Here is a 21,182-nt window from a genome sequence, read left to right on the forward strand (position 1 = left end):
TATCTGGAACAGGACCTACCCACACTCTGGTAAAGAATAGGGTATCTATACATCCCCAACGAAGAAACTGAGCTGAAAAGCCAGGATGACGAGGCTTGCAAATCTATTTGCAGCCTTGGGCCAAGCTCCCAAGGCCAGCCACCCTGAGCATTGCTGCTTTGCCCTCTTTGATTTCCAGGGAATTAACACTCCCCAAGTTCCCCTGCATGTCACCTGCAGCCTGGGAGAAACATGGTGACTTGGGGCTCCCTGCAAGACACAGGATGTGTGATTCAGCCCCTTTTGATGCAGTGCTTGAGGAAATGTCAGGGAGCAGAGAGTGAATAATCATTTGCATCCAGAGTGCCGCAGGCAGCTCTCCAAGAGGGAGCCCGCAGAAGTTGAGGCTTCCGAGGAGGCCGGGGACCCCTGTTTAGTTTTGAACTCAGCATGGGGGGAGAAAGAGAGATAGAGAGAGAAAGACCATTTCCCACAGAGCTGACAAATGAAGGGTTAAATAAAAACAGTGGTACCCGTGGAAGAACGGGGAGAGCGTGCCGGCTGGAGCCTTTATTTCATGTTAATCATTCTTGTAGTTGCTGTAGCCTGAGAAAGACACATTTGTTATGCAGACAGTGTTCGTTGTCAAAGACTGATCAAGAATGCAGGAGTGCGGCCACAAAATGAATTAGCTCTCTGGATACCAAATGGGAAAGCCAATTCGAACCAGAGCATGGCACAAGGGCTCCAGCAGGATTGAAATATACTAGGTGCGCATAAGAGCGAGCATTGTGACCACTGCTAATTATTTGCTATTTTTAGCACAGGCAATGAGAAAGCAAAGAGCAGGGGGAGGGGAATGCGGCAATCCAACAACAGGGTTCATTCAGAACGCCGCCGGGGGTTCACAGACCTCCGTCCATGTCCACTTCCCATGCTCCAGAATGGCCTTTATTTTTAAACTCAATAATTTTTCATTCATCCTCCTTGTGAATGTTAGGAATGTCTGCAGTTCTGAGCATGCCACAAAACAAGACCTGTGCTGTGCCGAGGGTATGAAAGCAAAGCAGTGTGAAAGCAAAGCTTTGCTGTGCCCCAGAGAGAAACAGAACAGAAGGTCCCAATAAAGACAGAGGGTCTTTTCTAAGTGGGCACCCACTGAGCCTGTCGACCAGGAGAGATGGTCATTTTCTGTGCTTGCGTTGACTCACTTCTACATTCTTGGACTTCCAACCCTAATCTAAAGCTCAGATTCCAAGCGTTTCAACTGCCCTTGGACCAGGCTTACTGACAGGTAGATTACATTAGGTTTCCCCACTTGACATAACGGCATTGCAGCTTAAGGCATGACCATGGAGCTACTCTATTGTCAAGAAAAAGGTAGGGTGCAGTGGCTCATGCCTTTAATCCCAGCACTTTGGGAGGACCAAGCGGGTGGATCTCTTGAGCCCAGGAGTTCAAGACCAGCCTGTGCAACATAGTGAGATCCAGCCTTTACCAAAAAAAATAAAATTAGCTGGGTGTGGTGGCATGCATATAGTCCCAGCTTCTTGGGAGGCTGAGGCAGAAGTTCACTTGAGCCCAGGAGTCTGAGGCTGCAGTGAGCTATGTTCACGCCACTGCACTCTAGCCTGGGCAACACAGAGAGACCCTATCTCAAAAAATTCAAAAATGAAAATAAAGTCAAGGGAAAGAAAACTCTCCCTCTTGAAGTTCTATAGCATGTTCTTGTACTTGTATCAAAAATGCCATTAAAAAGAAACAAATATAGATAGACACATTCTTCTCTTTAAAACCTCAAAAATATTAGGCATATTCAGAAAAGCAAAGGAAAAAATCCTTTGTTTGTGTATATATGTATATATACATATTGTATATATACACACATATATACACATACACACACATATACACATACACACACATATTCTTGATCAGCGTCACATATGTATCTATGAATATGTGTGTGTGTATGTGTATATACATATATACACACACAAAAGACTGTATATATAATCTATATTATATATATAATTCTTCTGAATTATCCATTTGAACTTTTAAGATCCCATCAAACCACACCATGTCTACACTACTTAAGACATGATTTAGGCTCACAGACTTAAACTACAGAGTGTTTAAGTGTATACACATATATTTAGATATAGATATAAACATTTTAGTCAGTCAAGACACTGTATCACTGAAAATAGCTCCATGGATTCTCACCAAATAAAGAAGGCAGGGATAGGCTGGTCCAATACAGGCTTCATGGTTTGCATGGAAAAGACAAATGATCATCCTTCAGAACAGCCAAAAAGTTGATTTGCAATTGAGATGCTTTGCACCTGAGTGAGTCCTCATCCTAGGCTTCAAGGCGTGTAGCAGCAGGAACTCATTAGATGCATGATGGCGAATGAATTCCCCAATTATCTCATCTCAGGATGAGAGGCTGGCTGGATAAACATGTACACACACACACACACCACCACCGCCACCACCACCAAAAACAGGCCGGGTGCAGTGCCTCACGCCTATAATCCCAGCACTTTGGGAGGCTGAGGCAGGCAGATCACTTGAGGCCAGGAGTTCGAGACCAGCCTCGCCAACATGGTGAAACCTCGCCTCTACTAAAAATACAAAAATTAGCCAGGTGTGGTGGCACACACCTGTAATCCCAGCTACTCAGGAGGCTGAGGCAGGATAATCGCTTGAGCCTAGGAGGTGGCACCACTGCACTCCAGCCTGGGTGACAGAGCGAGACTCTGTCTCAAAAGAAACAAAAACAAAAACAACAAAAATGCAAGTAAGAGGGAGGACAGCATTATAATATTACCTATTAGGATGAAATACTATTCATTGGCCAAGCTACACACACACACATGCACACACACACAACAACAATAACAACAGCAACAGCAATCACATATCACACCAGCAATCACATATCACACCATGGCATGACTTGGTGGTAAAAGATATTCATTCATCAAACTTTTATGGGTCTGATATTCTAATATGTCCAGGTAATATAAACTTGATTCATTCTCAAGGGATACGCATCTAAAAGGCCATGGGTCACCCATTACGGCACTCTTTTTTTATGATCATTCTGACATGATCAGTCTGTGTCACATGATGACTTCTTGGGATAAAGTTACATGCAACTTCTCCAAAACACTTTTTCCCTCCCAATTTTGGACCCAGAGATGAAAGTAATTCATGGACAAACAAGGAACAGGTAGGTTCCTGCCTCTCAGAATCCTCTGAAGGATCAAAGGTATGTTTTTGAGCTGCCTACACCTGAAATCCTGATTTGGCTTTTGGTTCTGTTTTCAGAACAGAAACTGCATGTCATGGACTCCATAGAAGTCTCTTTCTGGGGAGTGCTTTAATGAGCCTAAGTAAATCCTTTGCCTCCTTTGTAAAGTTCCAGGGGAAATAATTCCACTAGGGAAGTAGTTCTCAGAGAGGGGATCCTTAGCAATGCCTGGGAATACTTTAGGACTTTCAGAATTGTTAGATTATTGGAGGATTGATTCAGGGATGCTGCTAAATATCTTACAATGCACACAACAGAGAATTATGCAGCCTAATGTATTACTAATGCCAAGGCTGAGAAACTCTGTTCTTTTGGTGGTTATGTACCTGAGCAGGTTGGGTCATACCTGACACCGTGTTGCCTGGATTTGGCAAACCTGGTGAAGAGAAACGCTTATCAGAGTCCTTTTCTCAAGAGGATTTTTTTTTTCTGAATTATCCATATGAACGTTTAAGAGCCTATAAAACCACATCGTGTCTACACTGCCTAAGACATAATTTAGGCTCATGGGCTTAAATCGGAGAGTGCTAGAAATGTGGACATAACTCCTGGAAACGCGGATAGTATTGGGTGCTCCTGGGTTCATGCCAGGACGGGAAATTCCGGTGCCCTAGTAGTTGATTCTCCCTTTTCCTTTCTAAATACAAACCCTGCCTGTGAACAGTACAGCTCCATCCCTGGATACATTTTAAAACACATCTAATTGCCGGGCACAGTGGCTCACGTCTGTAATCCCAGCACTTTGGGAGGCCAAGGTGGGTTGATCACCTGAGGTCAGGAATTTGAGACCAGCCTGGCCAACATAGTGAAACCCCATCTCTACTAAAAATACAAAAATTAGCTGGGCGTGGTGGCAGGTGCCTGTAATCCCAGCTACTCAGGAGTCTGAAGCAGGAGAATCACTTGAAGCCAGGAGGTGGAGGTTGCAGCAAGCAGAAATCGCACCACTGCACTCCAGGCTGGGCTACAGAGCAAGACTCCATCTCAAAATAAAATAATAAAATAAAATAAAATAACCACATCTACGATTTCTGACAATACTCTGGGCACATGGAGCAATGGCCTCCACCATACGATTGGTCTCCCCTGGTGTCCAATCTTCCAAAACCCAACAGCCTGTCTAGAAGATGTCAGTCACCTAGACATCTTTAAAAATGTCTGAAAAGTAACACTTGTAGGAACTTTAATTAATGTATTTTCTCTGCTTTGTGTGCAATGAAGTGAGCCAGCATTTTCAAAGGAAGAGATTCAGTTGGTTCACCAGGAAGTCTGAGTTTGCCTTATGAGAATGAGATCATTTCTCCGTGATTTCTCTCCTGCTGCAAAGAACATTGGCATCTTTTACAAACAGATTGGCCTAAGGTCTTGCACATATTATCATACTCCCACCCTCATGCCGCAAACCGGAGCGGCTCCATCTTGAGTGAGGGCTAGGAAAATGAGGCTGGAACTTCCTGGGCTGCATTCCCAGAAAGTTAGGTGTTCCTAGCCTCTAGATGTTTACAGTTAAGATAATAACTTATCTTATTATCTTATTATTAACAGATGGATAATGTTTAGTAAACAGACCCAGAATTGGGAGTGTCCAATATCCCTATATCTTGAGAACAGAAGCACTCCTAATTTTGCTTTAAAGATAATAATATTGATTCTTGCAGAATGTAGTAATAAAGAAAATTAATCCTTTATCACAAACCCTTGTAGCAGAGCACTTTTCCCCATGATCTTTTTTTTATTTTATGTATAAACAAGTTTTGTACCTACCGGTGGATGCGTTCCTCCTCTTGCTTTCGGGAACGCCCTGCTCTGTCTATGGAGTAGCTGTACTTTCACCACTTTACTCTGTTAATAAACTTGCTTTTGCTTTGCACTGTGGACTCGCCCCGAATTCTTTCTTGTGTGACATTCAACAAGCCTCTCTTGGGGTCTGGATCGAGACCTCTTTCCTGTAATGGAAGGATTTAGTGAACACCGGATTTCGTGAGTCCCGGGAAGGAGTACACACTAATCACCAGTCAATAATTAGGCAATGAACACGAGTGGTGATGTTTTCAATTTGTGAAAAATTAAGTCATGAATGGACTTTTAATTTGTGGAATATTGGAGATAACTGTGCTTTTCCCATTAGGACTCAGAAGTGAATTGTATTAATCAGGGTTCTCCAGAGAAAACAGCTATTTATAAAGAGAGAGATATATAAGAAGAGATTTATTACAGAATTTGGCTCATGCAGTCGTAGAGGCCAAGAAGTCTCAAAATTCGCCATCTGCAAGCCGAAGAAGCAGAAAAGCCAATAGTATGATTCAGCCCAAGTTCGAAGGCCTGAGAATGAAGCGTGCCAGTGTCCCTGGGCAAGAGAAAATGGGCGTCTCAGCTCAAGAAGTGTGAGCAGATTTATTCTTCTTCAGCTTTTCTATTCCACACGGGCCCTCAATAGATTGGATGATGCCCATCTACATAAGTGAGGATGGATCTTCTTTCTTCATTCTCCTGATTTAAATGCTAATCTCTTCTGGAAGCACAGACACACCCCAAAATACATTTCACAGCTGTCTGGGCATCTCTTAGCCCAGTCAAGTTAACACATAAAACTAACCACCATGCAAATTGTCTCTGTTTTTTAGTTTAGATGCCCTCCAGCAGAAGTTTTACAAATACATTCACATCAACGTCTTCTGGTCACTGGATCATGTACACATCATTCGAGTCTAATTGAGGCTTGTTGTTCATTTCTTATATTTGCAAGCAGGGTGCAAATGTTGTTTGTGCTTTATGCTGCTTGGTTGTGTGCATTGGATTATACAAACAGACATTATGGGACACATATTCATTCTCAGCAACATAGATCCTGGATGTCAGGGCTGGCATCCCTCCAGAATTAGGTCTTACTCCTGGAACATGTCAGGAAACTGATTTACTAGATCTGAGAGGGTGGAGAGTCTACGGAAGGGAAACCAGCTTTGAAGCACTGGCACCATCAGCAATCTTTACCCAAGGTGCAGGAATTACCTGTTCATCTTCGTTGTCCTATAAATTTTGTCTCACTCAGCATCTGAGGGGTATAGCCACTTCTTTAGTCTCTTTGACTTGAGAAAGCTATTTCTTAGTCAACAGTAATACAGACTTGCTTCCTGACGGGTTGTCAAAATCCTCCTTAACATGTTATCTATCCAAACATTGTCCTAGTTACCCTGACTCCTTGGAACACTGTTTTTGTCAGATCAATGATTAATCTTCGCAAGCTGCAGAGTGAAAATGAATGTGCAACCTGTGTAGACAAGCCTTTCATTTTCAACAGGATCATAAATACCTAAGAAGGTCTTTGTAGGGTAGCAATTGCATACACCATAATGCACATGCAAGGATGGGCAAGGAACATAAAGACAAATTCAGGGAAAGAATTAAAGGCAAAACTCAAAACCCCCATCCCCACATAACCCAGTGCAATCGCTACACAGCATCTTCAGCAAGCCCTAACCAGAACCCTGAATCTTTCCACGACGTTATCTTTTACATGATTTCCATGAATAACTAAATTTAATTCCCCTCTCAGAGACGCACGTGATCACATTGACTGTCATCCTTTGAACACATCAATGAGTAATTCATTATTTCTGATTCGATTTGATTCTGGTAATTCCCTAAAATGTGTTGTGGCTTATAGTCACCACCAGCTAGTTTTGGAAGTAGTTCTTTCTATATAGCTGCCTACTTAAATTTACTGAATCAAACTACATTGCATTACCTGTGATTTTATTTTGTTTTTAAGATTCTTCTATTCTGCAAATGCTTTCCATACAGGTAAGAAAATCCATTAGCTAATTTCCTTACTACCCAGGGATTCGTTTCCAAGAGATTTCACATTTCAATGTTTGAACATTCTTCTTCAAATTATATTTCTTTTTTAATGGTTTTCATTTTCATAGAAATTGACATTTCTTGCACCTTAATTGTGTTATCTCCCCGGATGGCATTCCAATCTTACACATACTTTGCGCGTTTTCTATTTCTTCCCATTAAAACATAATCATTAGGTAAGTTTACTATAAGAAAAAAAAACCACTTTAATTCCCTTTTATATAAACTGGTGCTTTAACTTAATTTTTCCTAAATATGTTCCAACAAGCAGTGAGCAGTATGGCAAACATATTATATAATATGTCACTCTTATATCTTCTCTATCCCTATCACCACTACCAAAAAAATCCCAGCAACTTTATAAGGAAGCCATTTGACATGTAAAGACAAATTGGGCAGCATTTGTTATAAACAGATATGGGTTTGATGGCAAGGCATTGGTAGGGCCCTGGATTCTTGCCCAATGTATGCTTTTCTTTTTCAAGTTAATGAGAGGCTTTCTCTTCCACTTGCATTGAGGTCCTGTATGATGGAACCTGAACATGCCATGCTCATTCTTGTCTGAGAAATGACTCAGGTCATTTCTCTCTAAATTTCAACTATTATGTAAGGTCTCCACCAAGCCCAACCACCTCCAGTAATACTCAATGTGCTGTTCTCTCTCCTTCTAAAACCTCATGGCATTGACTCTATAGGTCACTTGTGGACTCATTTAATAGTCAACTCAGTGCCATTTCACTCTTCATTCACTTCTTCAATAACTATGAATCATCCACTAGGTGCCCAACAGAATGCCTGGCACCAGGAACACAGAAGTGGGATAGACATACTCAGTCCTGGGTCTTGGATTTACAAACCCTGAAGCAGAATCAGACCTTAGCAAAGAAACCCACAGGGTATCTGTTTTCTTAGTATCATGAGTCCCACATGAAGAATAGTAGTATCTCAGTTCAAGAGACCTGTCTTACACAGATTACAGCCCTCTGAGTGAAATTTTCAGCAGTTTCTCAAAAAAATAAAAATAAAACAAGAAGAAAAGAAGAAAAAGAAACCCTCTGAATGAATGTTGTCTGTTATTTTGTATGGAATCCCTTTTCTCTGCAATAGCATCCACTCTTTTGGGGCATTGTGTTGGTAACACGTCTTAGCTCAGATGTCAGGTATTGCAAACATTCTATGCTACCTTGAGTCTTTGTATTTTCAAACTTTCAAAAGTTTAGGAGTGCACATTTCACTCTTCTGAGCATCAGATTAAACTATCCAATCTGCTTGAAAATTTGGGCATCTCTTTTTCACCCATCCATATTACCTTTACTGCCTCTTTTTGCTTATAGCTGGCATTGAATTACATCCATCATACCCCTGGTATTTGTTCCACAGTATCTTATAAAATATTCCATCACCACATTCTACATCTTTAAAAGTCAATGGAAACTTTTTCTATTTCTTTCAAAACCCATGTTTATTTGTTTGTTTGTTTTTTCAATATTTTCCTCTTTACTGCTCTGGGAGGCATTTCCAGAGATCCTTCGATCCTTCATGTTCAGTCTTGAACTTCTCTTTCTCCTCTCTCTGTCACTCTCTGTCTCTCCCCCCACCCCCCGACCTTTGTCTCTGTCTCCGGTTGATTTATTAATACATTGGAAGATTTTAACAATGGCTCACCAGCATGTCACTGGTTAAATTTCCCATGGTTCATGAAGTCTGTGATTTCATCTCAGTAGACAGAGCTCCGAAATGATTTGAGGGCCACTCAAAAATCCATTAAAAATTAACCAAGGAATAGTTAGAATCTTGAATAGCCTAAAAAAACCCCACAATATCAATTATGACAAGAGAACATAAAATTCCTTGCTTCTATTACCCTCAAAACATGTAGCCTTTAGACCTTGGGCTAGCTGCTAAATAGAAGCTGAAACATCTGTGTCTCTGCTATTGGTAGCTGTGTGCATTGGTACAGATCACCTAGCAAAATGCATTGCATGCCAAACTCTATTTAGGCAGACACCCAGCGAAGAGGGTCATTGCTATGCCATTGCTGAAGACAATTTTCACATTTCTCTGTCTCTTGTCATATTGTGTTTTGCTTTTGTGCTTTCTGTGCTGTAGAATATTATTTTTAAAAAATTAGGTGGCATTACTGCTGAATCCAATCCAATTGATACAATCCTTAATGCAACTGTAGGTAATTATCTTTCCCTGGCACATTTTTCACAATTTCCTGATGTTTTATAGCACAATTACTTGGGATCAAAATTTGGAACATAATTTCTTATCTGTTGAGGATGAGACACTGTGGTCATTAATTACTTTCTTTTAAATACTAATTGACTTTTATACTTGAACTTATTATATACATATGGGTAAATTGTTTGCTTTTATTTTAAGCTTTGAACTCAAGGATTATCTTTGCAGTCACTGCCAAAAGCTTAGAAAAATATACATTCATGACTGCTAAAGCAGACCCATATAATTTCTGACATTTTGGCTGTAATTTTGTTCCCAAAGCCTCTGCTTAGTAAAGAAAAATACTAATTAATATATAACCTCAAATTTTATGTTCTTCTATTTCATAACAAAAGATTTCCACTGATAATTGTTCAAAGTGTCGGGGGGAGAAGACAATGGAAATGATAGAGAAAGTCTCTCTCTTATGAGACCCCCAAATTACTATGGTTTGACTTAACAATTGTTCAGTGTTACTGTGGTGCAAAAGCGAGATGCATTCAGTAAAAGCCATACCTTGAGCACCCACGCGACCAGTCTGTTTTTCACTTTCAGGACAGTATTCAATAAGTTACATAAAATAGTCAACACTTTATTATAAAATAAGCTTTGTGCTAGATTATTATGTACAACTGTAGGCAAATGTAAGTCTTCTGAGCAAGTTTAAGGTCAGCTAGGCTGAGCAATGTTTGGTAGGTTAGATGGATCCAATGCAGTCTCGACTCATGATATTTTCCACTGATGATGACAGGATATAACCCCATGATAAGTTGAGAAGGGGCTGGCTGTAGTGGCTTACACCTACAATCCCAGTACTTTCAGAGGCCGAGGTGGGCAGATCCCTTGAGCCTAGGAGTTCCAGACCAGCCTGGGCAACATGGCAAGATCCCATCTCTACAAAAAATACAAAAAAAGTAGCCAGGCATGGTGGCATGCACCTGTAGCCCCAGCTACTTGGGAGGCTGAGGCTGGAGGATTACTCGAGCCCGGGAGGCAGAGGTTGCAGTGAGCCGAGATCGTGCCACTGCACTGCAGCCTGGGCAACAGAGCCAGACCCTGTCTCAAAAAATAAAATAAAAATAAGTCGAGGAGCATCTGTACATTGAAGCAGAAGAAGACAAAAAACAAGTAAATAGGTATATTTTTAAAAGTTAGTTCTATCACTTTGCTATTTCTCTTGAAGGGGAAAATAAATCCACAAAACGAAATAAAGGGTCACAGTGAGTAAGGAGATAAATGTGGAGGGTATAGTCTCGACAAACGCTCAGGGAAAGTTTCTTTGAGAGATGATACCTAAACCATCTGAATAGTGGAAGAGCCATGCAGATGCAGAGAAGGTGGATTTGTCAGTTAATTAAACAGAAGAGACCGGGCGCGGTGGCTCACGCCTGTAATCCCAGCACATTGGGAAGCTGAGGCAGGCGGATCACTTGAGGTCAGGAGTTTGAGACCAGTCTGGCCAACATGGCAAAACCCCGTCTCTACTAAAAATACAAAAATTAGCAGGGTGTGGTGGCAGGCACCTGTAATCCCAGCTACTAGGGAGGCTGAGGCAGGAGAATCGCTTGAACCCAGGAGGTAGAGGTTGCAGTGAGCCGACATTGCACGACTGCACTCCAGCCTGGGCAACAGAGCAAGACTCTGTCTCTAAATAAATAAATAAATAAATAAATAGAAGAAGCAACAGTGCAGTCCAAGGCTAGTGAGCAAGAAGAGTAGAAACAGATGAGGTTCAAGCCATAGGCAGGGAATGTGGGTCACTCGGGACCTTGGGGTCTTGAGAAGGAATTTGCATTGTGTCCCAAGTTTAATGGGAAGCTGTTGGAGGGTTTTTTAAAAAGCAGGTGTTTCTTATTGCCAAAAGTGACTGAGTCTGCAGTGTGAACAAATAAAGAAGGGAGGATGAGTGGAAGCAGTGAGAGACAGGCCAGGAATAAGAGCTCATGGCCCCCAAGCTGGAGCGCTGATGGTTAGCTAGGGAGAAAATAGGTAGGGCAGCACAACCTGAGCATCGATTGGATATAGGATGTGAAGGGAAGGAAAGAAGGAGGAAAAATCAAAGAGGTAGGGTAGAAGTTTTGTTTATTTAAGATACCTAGGTAGGCAGATAGATAGGTAGGTAGATAGACAGATAGATAGATAGATAAGTAGATAGATATAGATAGATAGAGAAGATAGATCATAGAGATAGATAGATTATAGAGAAAAAAGACGATTGATAGATAGATGATAGATATATATCAGCAAATAGAGACAGAAGATATATAGACAGATGATAGATAGATGATAGAGAAGATAGAACATAGATAGAAAGAGATAGATAAATAGATCATAGAGATAGAGAAGATAGATCATAGAGATAGGTAGAGAAAAAAGGTAGATGATTGATAGATAAAAGATAGATATATATCAGCAAATAGAGACAGAAGATATATAGACAGATGATAGATAGATCATAGAGAAAGACAATAGATGATAGATATATACAGATGTAGATAGGTAGACAGAGAAGGAAGACAGATGACAGATAATAGACAGATAATGACATACAAACATACATAGATGGATAGAATGATGGATATGATATGTAGATGGAGAAGGAAATAAAAATATTTCACCTCAAAATACACTCAGAGGAATTTGTACAAAAATGTTTACACTGACTTTATAAGTATAATAATCCTAAATTGCAAACAGTCCAGGTATCCATCGATTGGAGAATGATCAAATAAAATGTGTGTCAATCCTAGACCAGAATATTATGCAAAAAATAAAAATCAAAAACTACTGGTATGCATAACAATATGAGTTAATCTCAATCATCTTATGCTCAGACAAAGAGCCTTACACATAGGATGGCCAGATTTAGTAAATAAAAATTCAGAGCACCTGAGTAATTTGGATTTTAGACAGGTAATACATACATTTCAACATATGTTCTAAATATTTCCTGGATCAGACTTATACTAAAAATATGCATTGATTATCTGAAATCCACATTTAACTACACATAGTGTATTTTATCTGACACTCCTTCAAATAAAGTGTATAACTCCACTTATGTGCTAACTCATGGTGGAAAATAGTTAAACAATATTCACATAACGGGTGGGGCACAATGATTGACTAAGAGACGGCATGACGGACCTTTCTAGGGTGCTTTTCATGGTCTACATCTCCATAGGGACCTGAGTTACACACATGTGAGCATTTGTTTAGCAGATGTAGACTTGAGATTTCTGCATTACATTGTACGTAAATTTACACACAAAAAAACCTGTAAACAAATGTAAAATTCTAGTTAAATATAAGCTTGGTGGAAATTTTGGGGGGAGATTTACAGGTACTTGCAATTTATCTTAAAATATATTAATGATGGTCAATAGATAAAGTTGTGGAGGATTGACACAAGAATATATTTGTTGGCCAGACGTGGTGGCACATGCCTTTAATTCCAGCACTTTGGGAGGCCAAAGTGGAAAGATTGCTTGTTTCCAGGAGTTCAAGAACAGCCTGGGCAACATGGTGAGACCCTGTATCTACAAAAAACAAAAAATTGACTGGGCATGATGGCACACATTTGTAGTCCCAGCTACTTGGGAGGCTGGGATGGGAAGCGTGCTTGAGCCAGGGAGGTTGAGTCTAGGTAAGAGAGAGAGACTCTGTCTCAAAAAAAAAAAAAAAAAAGAAGAAGAAGGAAAAGAAAAGAAAAATAATATATATGTGAAAAAGTATAATGTGTTAGGCAGAATAATGGTCCCTTAAAGATGCCCAAGTCTGAATCCACAGACCTGCGAATATGTTAGGTTATACTGCAAAGAGTAACCAAGGTTATGAAAGAAATGGAAATTGCTAGTCATCTGACCTTGAGATGAAAAGATTATCTTGGATTATCCAATGTAATCACATGGTCACTAAAGTAGAAGAGGGAGACGGGAGAGGAATTGAGGGTGGGACTCTATCAACTTTTCTGCTTTGTGGGCTTTAAGGTGGAGGAAGGAGCAGTAAGTCAAGGAATGCGGGATACTTCTAGAAGCTAGAAAAGCAAGGAAATAGATTCTTCCTTGAGTCTCCAAAAAGGAACACACAGCCCTGCTAGAGCTGTATCAGAATTCAGACTTCCAGGACTGTAAGTTAATAAATGTGTGTTGTTTAGCCCCAAAGTTTGTGGTAACCCAAGACAGCAGCAATGAGAAACTAACACATTTAGTGAAACGCTAACAGTAGAATTCAGGAGACAGGCACATAGCTGTTTAGTGGACAATTTTTTCAACTTTTCTGGATATTTGAAAATTTTTATAATAAAATGTTGAGAAAAACATTTGAGTGGGAGTGGGACTCAAGTCATCAAATAAATAATGGAGAGAATGTCATGCTGTGGTACGTAGGTGGCCAGTGTTGTGCACAGAGGTCTCCTACTGCATTGGATGAATGAGAAGAGTCAGCAGGCTGATTTCAAGCCTATGTGAAGTCAGCAAATTCAGAGAAAGGTATACGTGGGTCTAAGACCTTTTGGAGACATAGAACAAAATAACAAGGAGGGGGAAAATAATGTGTACATTCTTAAGACCAATAGAGTGAGGTTGGCCAAGCACATGGTTGGAGTTACAGCAAGGGAACAGAGGATCCCACTGAAGCTGAAACGTATGTACCCCCCACCCAAGTTCCCAGGCAGCAGAATGCCCTCACCATCCATGCTAATTTTATTTTATAATGAGACAGGGTTCAGGACACACTTCCCCAAAATATGGAAACTTGGCACTTGGGAAAACAGCAGAAGCCGGCCATAGATACTAGAAAAAACTTCCCCCACCCCTCCTCAAAAGTTGCCTGAAGTGGGCCATAAAACCTAGTTGACCTTCCTCTGAAAAGAGGTCATGACTCATTCCAAAGGGGTCCTCCCTATACCCAGAGTAAAGAAATGTCCTGTCTGAAGACACAGGGAGGACAAGATGAATGTCAACAAACAGGCTTTCCTACATTTCCTCCTGGTTTACTCCTATTAGATCCCACCGCCTTTGTCCAATTATACTTCTATACAACTGTTGCCGCTTACCAAACCTAAGCATTAAAATGGACAGTTTTTCCTGTTTCTTTGGGGCTTTGTTTCTGAAGGTTCCCATGTCATGTAAAACTTACATTAAACCGATCTGTCTGATTTTTTCTTGCTAATCTGATTTTTGTTATAAGTGCCTCAGCCATGAACCTTGCAATGGGTGAAAAGTCTTTTCTCTCTTATACACACGGATGTGAAAATAGGACTTAGAATTACACGTGGTTAACTTAGCATTGCCAGTGGTAACAGCCTGGGGAGAAAGTTGAGGGGCACAGGCCCATTTGACAGGAATGTAACTGTCTCAGTCTGTTCATGCAGCTATAGCACTCACTCTGGACTGGGTAATTTATAAAGAGTAGAAATTTATTGCTCACAATTTTGGAGGCTGGAAGACCAAGATTAAGTAGCCAGCAGACTTGGTGTCTGGTGAGGGCTGCTCTCTGCTCCCTAAATGGTGCCCTGTAGGTGTGTCCTCCAGAGGAGACAGACTATTAGGTTGGTGCAAAATTAATTGCGGTTTCTGTCATTGAAAGTAGTGACAAAAATCGCAATTGCTTTTGCACCAACCTAATATGTCCTCACATCGCAGATGGGACAGGATGGGAGAAAAGGGATAAGCTTGCTCTCTCAAGCCTCATAATAAGGGTTCTAATCCCCGCCATGAGGATGGAGCTCACATGACCTAATCACCTCCTAAAGGCCCCCATCTCTTAATACTATGGCTTAATAGTGTCACTAATTGGGAATTAACTGAACATTAATTGGGAATTAAGTTCCAACATTAATCTTGGAAAGACACAAAAATTCGAACCATAGCAGGAGTCATGATGGAATGCATTTAAAGTACACATAAAAGGATTAAAGAGTCTCAATGACATGATGCTTCTTTCAATCAACCTTGGTCAAGCAAAGCTGAGCAATACAGAATGTAGTTTCATGTCCTTGTCACTTTGCCTGCATCCCTGCTTGAAAGGACCACCATCTACAGTAGAGGCAGCTTGCTGCTTGGATGCCCACTCCCAAAGCTCTTAACCCCAGCCATGGCTAATGCCTGTTCAGACTGAGGCAAGAAAAGACGGTAAAGATTGCTATGAGGAATAGAAAACAAGTTGATAGGAAAGGATAGGGTGGGGGCAGTCTTAAACCCTGGAAACCTCAGAAGTATTTAAGAAAAGACTTGAAATTGGCTGGACGTTAAATATATCATTTGATGTAATGGGACCCCACTGTGTATGTACTTCCTCTCCTTCTCCTGATTTCCTACTACCTAATATCCTTCTTACTCCCATCTCTCTCCCTCCACCAGTGAACTTGGGGCTATCAATGGAAAAGACTATGGAATACTGGAGTTATTAGCTACAACCAGCAAAAACCTAGCTGTTAGAGGAAATGTTTCTTTCTCTACAGAAGCTGGCTTAAAAAGCATATGTATATTCATATAGGATTCATAATACAGTCATGTGTTGCTTAACGATGGGGACACACTCTGAGAAAGGCGTCATTAGGATGCAAACCTGGATGTGATAACCTACAACACACCGAGGTTGTGTGCGATTAGTCTATTTCTCCTAGGCTACAAGCCTCTACAATATGTTACTGTACTGAACACTGCAGGCAATTGTAACACAATAGTATTTATGTATCTAAACATATCTAAACATAGAAAAGGTACAGTAAACATATGGTAAGAAAGATAAAAAACGGTTCCCCTATATAGGGCATTTGCCATGAATGGAGCTCGCAGGACTGGAAGTTATTCTGGGTGAGTCAGTGAGTAATGAGTCAATGTGAAGGCCTAGGACACTACTGTGAACTACTACAGACTTTATAAACACTGTACGCTCAGGTTACATTTAATTTACTTAAAAAACACTTTTCTTTCTTTAATTTTTTTTTTTTTTTGGAGATGGAGTCTCACTCTGACGCCCAGGCCAGAGTGCAGTGGTGCAATCTCGGGTCACTGCAACCTCTGCCTCCCGGGCTCAAGCCTCAGCCTCCCGAGTAGCTGGAATTACAGGCACCCACCACCATATCCACCTAATTTTTGTGTTTTTAGTAGAGACAGAGTTTCGCCATGTTGGTCAGGCTGGTCTCAAACTGCTGACCTCAGGTGATCTGCCACCTCGGCCTCCCAAAGTGCTGGGATTACAGGTGTGAGCCACCACACCCGACCTCTTTCTTTAATAATAAAATAACCTTACCTTTCTGCAATTTTTTTACTTTATAAACTTTTTAGGTTTTTTTTTTTTTTTTAGCTTTTGACTGTTTTATAAAAACATAGCTTGAAACACAATCACATCATTCACATGTGTGAAAATCTTTTTTATATCTTTATTCTATAAGCTTTTTCTATCTTTAATTTTTTTTTTACTTTTTAAACTTTAAAAAAAAAACCTAAAACACAAACACATAACTTTGTCTAGGCCTACAAAGGGTTGGGATTGTCACTAGGCGACAGGAATTTTTCGGCTCTATTATAATCTTAGGGGATCTGCATCGTATATGTGGTCTGTCACTGACAGAATGTCGTGACGTGGCTCATGACTGTAATTGTATTTCATTTTGCTCTTTAGTTGGGATCCTTTGTAAAGTACTGTGAAGGATCTGAAATTTCATCCTAGTTTCAGGCTAACAAGTTAGCCTGCTAGACCTTCATTGATGTTGGCAGAAGACACAAATCCTCTGGGTCAGAGACAAAAGACAGTTTCTACACACAGTAATAGCAGTAGGCAGAGTAGCCGTGTTTGTGCTGCTTTCCTTAACTGCAGTTCCTCCCACCCACCATCATGGGGGCTGTGTAAAGGGCTGGATGATGCCTGCCTACAGTGGATTGCATTACAGGAGATGAACCCTGTGCTTAGGGACCTGACCTGAATACTTATCATGACCAGTAAGCCTACATGGCCACTTCTCTAGGGGGAGATATTCATTGAACTGGTAAATAAGGAAACCTACCATTTGGCTTAAAGGACGACACCATTTCTATCTTCCAAGGCTTTTACATAAACACACATGCTTGAAAAGGATGTGCACAATACAGGCTGTCAGCACCTCTGGTTGCAATACAGGCAGAAACGCAAGAGATACAGGAAAAACTGCTTCCTTATATCTACTCTATTGGACTCTTTGAATAAATGAGAAAATGACTTAGAGGTATAACCAACCAAGCCCATACCATGTCAAAAGCTGTGATATAATGATTCTCAGTCCTTCCAGAGAACGGGGTGAGAAACCCCTCATGGGTGACTCTTCTTCCTTGAAATTAGGCCTGTAGCTATGCACATCAGCAGATTTCACTGCGAGTTTAGAGCTTTCCAGAGCAATCCCAAAAGAAAATTGATCTCCGGACAACTAGCAGCTTTCCATTATGAATTGTCTTGGCCATGTGAATTGTGAACTTAACTGCGACCATAACCTCCCTGAAAACAAGTGAAGCGCAGTGATTCAAAACCATTAGCAACCCCAAACCCATGTCTTATTCACTGCACTAGTGTCTGTTTTCTGGACCATAAGAAGGCCCCAAGTGGACAGCCATGATTGACTATGCCTATCAAATGTGACACCTTGCATATCACTAGTGATGCATGAAGGATGGAAACTGATAATAGTTTGCTTTAATTGGGTTCTGTGCATGTGAGTACAAGTCTTTATGAGCAAGTGTTTGTCGGCAAGCCCCTTTATTATGACTGATTATTTGGGGCTGAAGTTATTGCTTAAAGGAAATCAAATTACGGCTGAGGAAGCATGCATAAAAGGAAAGATCAAAGTTTCCCGGCCAGTAAGGTAAAGCACAAACATCCTAAAGTGTTTCCTCCGTTGAATACTTCCACAAAACTATTATCTCAACATCCCTACTGATGGCATATATAATTTGGTAAAGAATTCACTTTGAAACAAATTATATTTTTTAGTTTATATCTGCTAGAATCACCGGATAGTCCAATTCTTTCTAGATTATATACTCATGTGTGTGTATATTTGTATATGTTTGTAATCTAAAATACAATAAGAGAGAGAAAGAAAGAAAGAGAAAGAGTGAAAAACAGAGAGAGAAGGCTAAGAGAGAGACGTGTATGTTAATAAAAAACAGGACAAGAAGCCATATCACTTGATCATTTTTTAACATTATTTACCTCATCTGAGTTTTAAGAACAAAATAGAACACTTATAAATGGATGAGATGGGGCCTGAAAATAAAAAGTATGTATCCAGATTGCCGGAAATGTTCATCATTGTAGTCTCTGTTGAGTACATGCCAGATGGTATAATTTCTGATGCGTCTGACAGAAACAATTTGAAGTCTACTGGTTTAGAGAAATAATTTTCAACCTAAGTGAGGAATTAACAATAGAAGAGAAAAAAATAAATTGTTAAATTTAAAAAAGAACTATGTTGGAAAAAAAGAAACTGATAAATTAAGAGGCTGCTGTTAGGGTACCTGTGTAACTGTGATCACCGTAGAACATTGAATTGCTCATGTTGGCAGTGGTATCAAATTATGGAAGAAAATCATTAGGCCATATGGAATTGAAAATTTGAATAAAAATGATCTGTCTTTGTCTCTAGCATAAGAACTGGGAGCATCAGCTTTTAATCATTATCATAGCTGCCTCTAAAATGCCCCCCAACAGTCCCTGACCCTTGCTATGCATGTCCTCATATAGTCCTCTCCTACATTGCACCAGGGTTGGTTTATTGGATCAATAAAATATTATTATTTGCATAGTAATGGTGCATGACTCCTGCAGCTAGGTCATAAAAGAGATTATGGTTTCTGTCTTGCTCTCTCTCTTGGGTCATTCATCCTGAAGAAAGATGGCAGCCATCTTGTAAGGACACTTAAGCAGCTCTATGGAGAAGGCTGCATGGTGAGGAACTGAGGTCTTCTTCCAATAGAGAGTGAAAAACTGAGATCTCCAGCTAACAGCTACATAAGTGATCCATCTTACAAGTGGTTCCTCCTGCCCTGGTCAAGCCTTCAAATGACATCAGCTCCAGATGACATCTTCACTGCAATCTCATGAGATGCCTGAGCCAGAAATACTAAGCTCAGCCACTCCAGGATTGCTGAGTCACAGAAAATGTGAGAAAAGAAATGTGTGTTGTTGTAAGCCATTACATTTTGAGTTGCTGTGTTCCACAGCATTAGATAACTAATATAATCCCAAATGCCATCTTTCACATTGGGAACAAGATGAAATTATGATGATGATAGCCGAGGTGAAAATTTTCAACATGGTTTAACATTGATATCAATGAAATTGGTATCAATAATGTTGACCTGACTACTTTAATAACTAATTAAACTACTTTAATGATTATGTATAGGAAACCCAACAGTTGGCACAATCCCATTCTTCCAAAATATTATAGCCAATGTGTTATGTGTTCGTCTGTTCTCATTGCTGCTAATAAACACATACCCAAGACTGGGTAATTTATAAAGGAAAGAGATTTAATGGACTCACAGTTCCACATGGCTGGGGAGGCCTCACTGTCATGATGGAAGGCAAAGGAGAAGCAAAGGCACATCTTACATGGTGGCAAGAAACAGAGCTTGTGCAGGAAAACTCCTGTTTGTAAAACCATCAGATCTCATGAGACTTATTTACTACTATGAGAATAGTATGGGGGAAACTGCCCCCATGATACAATTATATCCACCTGGCCGCACCCTTGACACATGGGGATTATTACAATTCAAGGTGAGATTTGGGTGGGGACACAGCCAAACCATATCATGTTATAATGCATAATCTCTTCCAAATGAAAGTAGTGCAGTATAAAATAGTTTTGTTTTTTCATCATTCTCAGATGCCCATGTTCACATTTGGAAAAAAGGGTAAAAGAAAGGTAATTAAGGGGGAAAATGATGCCCCACAGATATTAAAGTATATTTTAAAGCTATTCTAATTAAAACAGTTTGGTTCTGTCTCGTGGAGTATAAGAATATCTGATATATAACTCTTTATAATAAAGCAGAAAAAATTAGAAATAACTTGTGTCCACTAGTAGAATAATGGTTAAGTAAATTATGCTTTCAATCAAATATCTTGCAAGCATTTAAAATAAATCATCTCAGCATAATTGTGGAGCAGTCTCCAAATGATATTTTTTTTAAAGACAGGGTCTCACTCTGTTGCCCAGGCTGGAATGCAGTAGCATGATCATAGCTCACTGCAGCCTAAAACCCCTGGGCTCAAGCAATCCTCCCACCTCAGCCTCCCCAGTAGCTGTAACTGTAGGTTCACACCACCATGACCAGCTAATATTTTATTTTTTTGTAGAGACAAGGTCTTGCTATGCTCCCAGGCTGGCCTGGAACTCCCAGTCTCAAGTAATCCTCCCACCTCAGCCCCCCAAAGCTCTAGGATTACAGGCATGAGCCACCATGCTTAGCCCATGTAATCTCTTCATGTGACTAAAATAAGATGCAAAATGGATGAGATATGATATGTGGTTAACTGCTAAACTTTAACCTTCATCCTTTAAAACGAGTTCTTAAGTTCACAATGATGTAGTAGAATTTTTTCTTTACTATGGCATTTGATTCTAATTTACCTGAAGGATTTAGAGGAAGTGTGGACCCATGACTCACTTATGTAGCTGTTAGCTGGAAGCCTCTGTTTTTCACTGAAAAACTTAAGTATTTTAGAAAGAATTTAAAATACTCTTGGCTAAACTTGCAAAATAAGTACATAAAGAAAGGTATTTTAAGATTAAATCTCAATACTTAAAACA

General features: G+C 40.2%; 1 protein-coding gene across 1 annotated transcript in view; it reads right to left on the reverse strand.

The window, feature by feature from the left end:
* Positions 1-21,182, reverse strand: part of LOC117978593 (variable charge X-linked-like) — a 433,542-nt gene that overhangs the window by 233,874 nt on the left and 178,486 nt on the right. Inside the window, exon 2 of the mRNA XM_055106424.2 lies at positions 5,066-5,247. The gene's annotated coding sequence lies outside the window, so the exon portion shown is untranslated. The remainder of the gene's footprint in view (positions 1-5,065; positions 5,248-21,182) is intronic.

Source organism: Pan paniscus, chromosome X (genome assembly GCF_029289425.2).
Source record: "Pan paniscus chromosome X, NHGRI_mPanPan1-v2.0_pri, whole genome shotgun sequence".
NCBI classification, from domain to species: domain Eukaryota; kingdom Metazoa; phylum Chordata; class Mammalia; order Primates; family Hominidae; genus Pan; species Pan paniscus.